General features: G+C 46.2%; 1 non-coding gene across 1 annotated transcript; it reads right to left on the bottom strand.

The window, feature by feature from the left end:
* Positions 1–7,490: 7,490 nt before the first annotated feature.
* Trnas-cga lies at positions 7,491–7,564 on the bottom strand. Its single transcript has one exon. It is a non-coding gene; the product is annotated as a tRNA-Ser (tRNA).
* Positions 7,565–8,600: the final 1,036 nt, after the last annotated feature.

The following is an 8,600-nucleotide window of genomic DNA, read 5'->3' as shown; positions in this document are numbered from 1 at the left end:
TAAGTAACACCGGGCAAATTTTCATAATAGACAGCAAATTGTGGCTGTGACGAACGAAATGACGTACAAAGCAAGGCAGTGTGTGAATGAAAATAAATTATGCAGAGTCGCTCAGGTGAAAAGAGAAATGCAATGGTAATAGAAAGGAAAATCAATACAGTTAGTAGTTTTCTGTGTGTAAATCCTTTTAGGGCAACGTAAAGGCACTGAATTTCGCATAAAAAGTCCTCGGTTTACATTCCGCGTCAAACGTGGATAAAATCCCGAGCTTTTGACGACTACATCCGTCATTTTCGTCAGTCAGTTTCACCCCTGACGAAGGTAGTCATCGAAAGCTCGGATTTTATACAAGTTTGACGCGGCAAGTAAACGGAAATCTTTTTACGCAAGGACTCCGTCCTGAAAGACTTCGTAGTCCTATTGAATTTTGATTGAATTTTCTCATTTTGTGAGTACTAAAGGAACAATCTGTTTACTTGCTAAAAACATTCAACACTAGACTGCACAAAATATTTATTTCTATAAGAACAAGCTAGAATGCATACAAATATGTGTTGGAAATACCTTCTAGGAATCTCTCATTGTCAACTGGTAAAATTTAGCTCGGTTGATGCTCATGTATTATGAGAGGATACCGTTGCACAAGACTATAACTGTACTGTGTGATGGAAGACGGATTGTCCAACGAAATTGACCAAAGTTATGCAACTCAAAAAATAAAATAAAATGAAATAAAACTTTTCACTGACTACTTATTCGAAGAACTTTCTTTGAAAATCTTTATTGAAATAATTTGATTTTTGTTTTGGGATCACCTGAACTAATAACTTCATAGCTACCTTTGTTCTAAACAACTTGGTGCGAAATGCTGCTTAATACCTGCAACGAAGAGTAGAAAATTATTTAAAAGAAGAGAAAGCTAAAGTACTGTATATGGATGGATTTAAATAGGAGTAGTTGTACATGGTTTGAAAAATCGATATTAAATTGCATTCCACGCTACATGTCGAGAGCTTCTGAGACGGCGTAATAGAGATATCTACAGATATCAATGCAATAAAACCCTCTTGGCAAATATGACAGATGTTTCACCCCGTAACGCCAAAAAAAATTAATAACAAAACCTTGAAGAATGACAGGTACTTGCAGTTCATTATAGCCTATTATGCATACCAGAAGATGCAACATAAAAGCTGCGAAATTGGTTGTGTGAGTCTCTGACTTAAATAAACACAGCTACAGCGGACGAGAACCTTTCATTTAGTTTTATATTTTTAACTTCTATATATAAACATCCGTTATATGTTCGAATTAGTCAATTGGTCATGTATAATTACTTCAGCTGTTGCTGTCCCTCTTTTAAAATAATCAGCTACACTTCTGCTGGGCATCCTTATTGTTTTCTGGGTCATTTCGTCCCAGAGCAAAATTTAAAATGTTTTCGATCCCTCGGTTCTGACGAAGGTTCTATGGAGGTTTCCATTGTTCGTAAGGCAAGTGTTGAAACTGAATATGGCCTCCCAAACATTCTTAATAAAGATTTCCTCTATTCCATTGCCGGACCGCCGTGTACCTACCAGAAATGCCCTTTCCTTTTCAGTGGATCATAGCTGGAACAGCCAATCTATCTTCATAGTTAGTGAATGTCTATTAATTGAAATATGTTTCTAAAAACGTGGTGTTTCGTCATATCTTTATTGCGGCTGAGGAGCTTCACCAACCCAGCCGGGGTGGCCGAGAGGTTCTAGGCGCTACAGTCTGGAACCTCGCGTCCGTTACGGTCGCTGGTTCGAATCCTGCCTCGGGCACGGATTTGTGTGATGTCCTTAGGTTAGTTATGTTTAAGTAGTTCTACGTTCTAGGGGACTGATGACCTCAGCAGTTAAGTATCTTAGTGCTCAGAGCCATTTGAACCATTTTTGAGCTCCACCGAAACGGTGACGCATACCGTAGGCGACAAACGATTTTATACTGAATTTGTATTTCTTGGCTAAAGAAAAGTTATCAGTACATGCAGTAGTATGTACTCAGGGTACTTCCATAACCTGGGTAAGTACTGAACAAGCTACAGTCCATATCTACATTTTTTTTTTTTTTTTTTTTTTTTTGAATTGATGGAATTGTTCTGAGTGTCAGTTCTGATGCCATAAATGCCTGACCTTTCCTGTCAGGCAGAACACGTGACGAATGCTCAAATGGAAATGCAACAGACCAGTTGATATTTTCACATGCTGCTTTGCGATAACTTAGTGAGATATCTGGAGACGCGGGAGTGGTGTCGTCATCTCCCCTTAAAATATAGAGCTGTGCTGTCAACGGGCAAAGAGATGCTCACCGTCTTTCTCGAGGTCCGAGGTCATATACAATTCCTCAGGCATGGAAGAACCGTTGGCAGTGACCTTTACTGTGGGACACCCCGTAGCCTGAGCTGCTCACGATGGAGAGATTCTGCAGCAGGATAACGCGCGTCCACACATCTCCAGGGTCACACAAAATGTAACGGCCGATTTCAAGTCTGAGCATCCACCCTGCAACCCGGACTCGTCGCGCTGCGACTTCCATGCGTTCGGCCCGCTAAATACACTCATGCTTATATATTAAGGATAACTGCAGAATGTGGTGCCACACAACGTTTCACTACACAAAACTAGCGCTAATAGCATAGGCACATAGGGAACACACACTACACTGATATTTAAGTCCACAGTATTGGTGATAAGTTGAGAAAACCGTCCCGATACACATGTGCTGCGCATGTACCCCAACATCAGTATGGGATATGATCACCATTCTAACGTACAAAGGCTGCACAACGGGTTGGCATACTGTGGATCAGGTGGTCGAGCAGCTGCTGGGGAATAGCCTCCCATTCCTGCACGAGTGCCTGTCAGGGCTCCTGAAGTGTGCTAGGGGTGTGAAGAAGTTCAGCGATACGTCGACCGAGAGCATTCCAGACGTGCTCGATGGGATTTAGGTCTGGAGAACAGGCAGGACACTACATTCACCTGATATCTTCTGTTTCAAGGTACTCCTCCACGATGGCAGCTTGGTGGGGCCGTGCGTTATCATCCATCAGGAGGAAGGTGGGACCCACTGTACCCCTGAAACGGCGGACATACTGGTGCAAAATGTTGTCTCGATACACCTGACCTGTTACAGTTCCTCTGTGAAAGACATGCAAGGGTGTACGTGCACCAATCATAATCCTACCCCACACCATCAAACCACGACATCCATACAGGTCCTTTTCAAAGACATGAAAAGGTGGGTCTCTGGCTCCTGGTTCACGCCAGATAAAAACCCGGATAGAATCACTGTGCGGGTTATACCTTGGAATCGTCCGTGAACATAACTTGGGAACAGTGTTCCAATGACTATGTACTGTGTTCTTGACACCAAGCATTAGAGCTCTCTTGTGGCCAGGGGTCAGTGGAATGCACGTTGCAGGTCTCTGAGCGAATAAATCATGTCTGTTCAGTCGTCTGTAGACTGTGTGTCTGGAGACAACTGTTGCAGTGGCTGTGGTGAGGTCCTGAGCAAGGCTACCTGCAGTACTCCGTGGCCGTCTGCGGGCACTGATGATGAGATATCGGTCTTCTTGTGGTGTTGTACACTGTGGACGTCCCGTACTGTAGCGCCTGGACTTGTTTCCTGTCTGCTGGGATCGTTGCCATAATCTTGAGATCACACTTTGTGGCACACGGAGGGCCCGTGCTACGACCTGCTGTGTTTGACCAGCCTCCAGTCGCCCTAGTATTCAACCCTTCATAACGTCATCAATATGAGTTCTTTGAGCCATTTTCAACACACAACCATTAGCACGCCTGAAAACGTCTGCACACTTACTCGCTGCACCGTACTGTAGTGTCGCAGAATAGTAAAGAGTTGGAAACGAGGTATATTGTCAAAGTTTTGTTGCCTATGCCGAGAGCCAGAGGCAGTGCGTTAGCCAAGAGGTAAGTAGATTGCACATATATCAGAATGTGTCGTCACGCAGGGGCAATGGCCTGGTTACACAAAACAGGCGAGAGAGAATTGCTTAGCACGCGGGTTTGTGTTGGACGGAGACTTTCGTAGAGTGCAAGACAGAGGTATAGCGTCAGCTGTATTGCATTTCACAACTTCGCGTAAGTCTGCCGTAACAACACGTAACTCTGTCGCAAGAACACCTAGGGGGCGAGTACGACAGATGAATCATCAGTATAAGTGGAACAAATGCGTTCATTGCAAACGAGCATGACGTCAGGCCGTCGCTCGTGCTTGCTTTAAATACACCAGCTGTGATAGCAACAAGGCACACGCAGTTAGACTTGCAGTTAGATGTGTACTGGGTCGCTGCGTAGCGCTCAGCTCGGTGATCTTTATTAACGAGATGTTGCAGTAAGGACGGCCCATCCAGCAGCAGACGTGAGGGGACAGTAACAGTTCTGGTCCTCTCTGCTGCCGCTGTCAATCATCAACCCAGGATTAGCAGACATCGCGGCAGACTCGCTCGCCGCCAATGCTGACCACATCAGTGAGCTGTCGTCGAGATCATGCGGGGTCTAGGCCCTGTGCATCCGCCGTCACAACTGGGTGAGCTGACGACGCTGGGGGACTGCAGCCCGTTCCGCCCATCCACCGCGGACGAGCCACCAGGAGGAGCAGGCAAGAAGACGGGGTGAGATAGAGTACACTCCGCACTACGAGAACGCCTCTCGTGCCGACAGCGTCGGGACTCCAACCCAGAGCGTTCACGCACAGCAGCTTGCTGTCCGCAGCCAGCCCCAGCCGGCTAGCCGGACGCCGCCAGCCACCCGCAGGCGAAGTAAGGACATTCCTCCGCTACGTCACAGCACGCGGCGCTGCGCTAGCAAGACTGTGCGGCCCGGATCTGGTGTCATCGCTACGAGTCAGCGAGGGCTCGGGGAAGGTCGTTGATATCACCAAGCCACATTGTACTCGGCAGGAATAAAGTTGTCATGAATTAATAATGTTTCTTTGGCGTTTCTGATACGTCCACAGTCATTTCCTAGCTTCCTGACAACTGGAGAGGTCACCGCTCGGCCATCCAGTCCACCGTAAGCGACCGGGACGACCGGGGTGCCTACAGTACGCTGGCATGCACCAACACACCTCTGCGTATGTGGACTGCTGCCAGCGCCACCGTGCGACGACCGCAGGTCAAATGCACAGCATGGTCATACCCCAATGTGATTTAAACTCGCAAACTGACCACCAGAGCGTTGTTTCACAATGTATCAGCATTATCCATAATTTATGAGCATGAGTGTAAAACATCTCAGGGGGAAGCGCCCCATATAACACTCATCTTAAAAAATGGTGAAGCACTCAGAAGACATGTCTGGATGTCAGTGTAACTTCTAATATGCACCGTCGGCAGGTATGTACATGGTCACAATAGCTATGCTTTTTTGACTGGTACGACTGATGTCTGAGACCGTTAATGACAATCTTGTACACAGTTGTTACCAGGCCTGGTGTGGTATTTTGTAAGGGGCGTGAATAGAGTCAAATGTTGAGCGATCACTGTGAGAGACACAGAGACACAGAGATGCCTCTTAACCTTGTGAGACAGCTTTATCAGCACATTGTTTATTTTTTATTTCTTCAAAATCGTTAGTCTCGCAAGTGGTCTTATGCGGCCCGCCATGAAGTCTTCTGTCTCAACCTGTTCACCTCAGAGTAGGACTTGAAACCTCAGTTATTCACTGGACGTATTCCAATCTCTGTTTTTGCCCCTTAGAGCTCCCTGTAGTAACATGGAAGTTATTCCGTGATGTCTTAACGAATGTCCTATTATCCTGTCCCTTCTTCTTGTCAGTGTTTTCCATAAATTATTTTCCTCTCTGATTCGGCAGATAGCCTCCTCACTCCTTACCTTGTCAATCCACCTAATTTACAACTTTCTTCTGTAACACCACATCTCAAATGCTTCGATTCTCTTGTGGTTTTCCCACAGCCTATATTTCACTACCATGTGGTCGAAACATACACTCTCAGAAATTTTTTCCTCAAATTAAGGTCTATCTTTGATACTGGTAGACTTCTCTTGGCCAGGAAGGCTCTTTTTTCCAGTGCTAGGCTGGTTTTTATATCCTCCTTGCTCCATCCCTCAAAGATTATCTTGCTGTCTAGGTACAAAATTTCCTTAAGGTCATCTGCTTCGTGATGTTCATGATGTTCAGTTTGTCACTGTTCTCATTACTGCTTCTTCTCAGTACTTTCGTCTTTCTTCGATTTACTCTCAATCCACATTCTGCACTCATTAGACTGGTCATTCCATTAGCATATAATTCTTCTTCACTTTCCCTGAGTATAGCATTGCCATCAACCAGTCTTATCATGAACGTTCATTGACTTTGAATTTTAATTCCACTCTTGAAATTTTGTTTACATCATTGACTCATAAACGTATATACATTGACCAACAGGGGCGAAAGACTACATTCCTGTCTTACAGAATTTTCAGTCCGAGCACCTCGTTCTTTGTCTTCAATTCTTAATGTATCCTCTTGACTCTTCTACATACAGTATATTACCCTTCTGTCTGTGTAGCTTACCAGTATTTTTCTCAGCAGAATTTCGAACATATCACACCATTTGACACAATCAAACGCACTTTTCAGGTCGACAAATCCTACGGACGTATCTCGATGTCACTTTTGTCTTGCTCCTATTATCAACCACAATGTCAGAACCGCTTCTCTGGTGCACGTCAGAGAGTTTGAAGCTGGGCCTCATTGAGGGCTTCGTGGTCACATCGTGCTATATTCAGATTTGGGTGCCACTCAGGTGTGACAGTAGCCTGATGTTGGGCTGTATGGGAACGTGGGGGTAGGCACACTCGTCTTCAAGGGTCCGGCACACCAGTTCTGACCACCAAAAACGACTGGGAAATAGCGCAGGTGAGTCCAGAATACAAGGAGAGTAAAAGAACGGACCCGCAAAATTACAGACCACTATCCCTAACTTCTGTTTGCTGCAGGATCCTTGAACATATTCTCAGTTCGAATATAGTAAACTTTGTTGATGCTGAGAAGCTTATGTCCACGAATCAGGATGGTTTTAGGAAGCAAGGCTCGTGCGACCCTAAGCTTCCCCATCTCTCACGTGATATGCTGCGAACTGTGGATGAAGGGCAACAGGCAGATTATATATTTCCAACTTCCTGGCAGGTTAAAACTGTGTGCCCGACCGAGACTCGAACTCGGGACCTTTGTCTTTCGCGGGCAAGTGCTCTACCATCTGAGCTACCGAAGCACGACTCACGCCCGGGCCCCACAGCTTTACTTCTGCCAGTATCTTGTCTCCTACCTTCCAAACTTTACAGAAGCTCTTCTGCGAACCTTGCAGAACTAGCACTCCTGAAAGAAAGGATACTGCGGAGACATGGCTTAGCCACAGCCTGGGGGATGTTTCCAGAATGAGATTTTCACTCTGCAGCGGAGTGTGCGCTGATATGAAACTTCCTGGCAGATTAAAACTGTTTGCCCGACCGAGACTCGAACTCGGGACCTTTGCCTTTCGCGGGCAAGTGCTCTACCACTGAGCTACCGAAGCACGACTCACGGCCGGTACTCACAGCTTTACTTCTGCCAGTACCTCGTCTCCTACCTTCCAAACTTTACACAAGCTCTCCTGCGAACCTTGCAGAACTAGCACTCCTGAAAGAAAGGATATTGTGGAGACATGGCTTAGCCATAGCTTTACTTCTGCCAGTACCTCTTCCCCTACCTTCCAAACTTTACAGAAGCTCTCCTGCGAACTTGCACTTGCCCGCAAAAGGCAAAGGTCCCGAGTTCGAGTCTCGGTCGGGCACACAGTTTTAATCTGCCAGCAAGTTTCATATCAGCGTACACTCCGCTGCAGAGTGAGAATCTCATTCTGGAAACATCCCACAAGCTGTGGCTAAGCCATGTCTCCGCAATATCCTTTCTTTCAGGTGTGCTAGTTCTGCAAGGTTCGCAGGAGAGCTTCTGTAAAGTTAGGAAGGTAGGAGAAGAGGTACTGGCAGAAGTAAAGCTGTGAGTACCGGGCGTGAGTCGTGCTTCGGTAGCTCAGTGGCAGAGCACTTGCCCGCGAAAGGCAAAGGTCCCGAGTTCGAGTCTCGGTCGGGCACACAGTTTTAATCTGCCAGGAAGTTTCATATCAGCGCACACTCCGCTGCAGAGTGAAAATCTCATTCTGTATATATTTCCAGATATCCGGAAAGCATTTGACACGGTGCCCTATCGCAGGCTGTTAACGAAGGTTCGAGCGTGTGGAATAAGTTCACAGATTTGTTCAAATGGCTCTGAGCACTATGGGACTTAACATCTGAGGTGATCAGTCCCCTAGAACATAGAACTACTTAAATTTAACTAACCTAAGGACATCACACACATCCATGCCCGAGGAAGGATTCGAACCTGTGACCGTAGCAGCAGCACGGTTCCGGACTGAACCGGCAACGGCCGGCCACAGATTTGTGAGTGGCTCGAAGACTTCTTAAGTAGTAGAAAACAGTATGACGTCCCCAACAGCGAATGTGCATCAGCGACAGAAGTACAGCCAGGAGTGCCCATGAAAGTGTGGCAGGACCACAGTTGTTCTTTATG

The sequence above is a fragment of the Schistocerca americana genome, chromosome 1 (genome assembly GCF_021461395.2).
Source record: "Schistocerca americana isolate TAMUIC-IGC-003095 chromosome 1, iqSchAmer2.1, whole genome shotgun sequence".
Classification (NCBI taxonomy): domain Eukaryota; kingdom Metazoa; phylum Arthropoda; class Insecta; order Orthoptera; family Acrididae; genus Schistocerca; species Schistocerca americana.
Note: the sequence above shows the minus strand (reverse complement) of the source record. Positions and strands in the feature narration are given on the sequence as shown.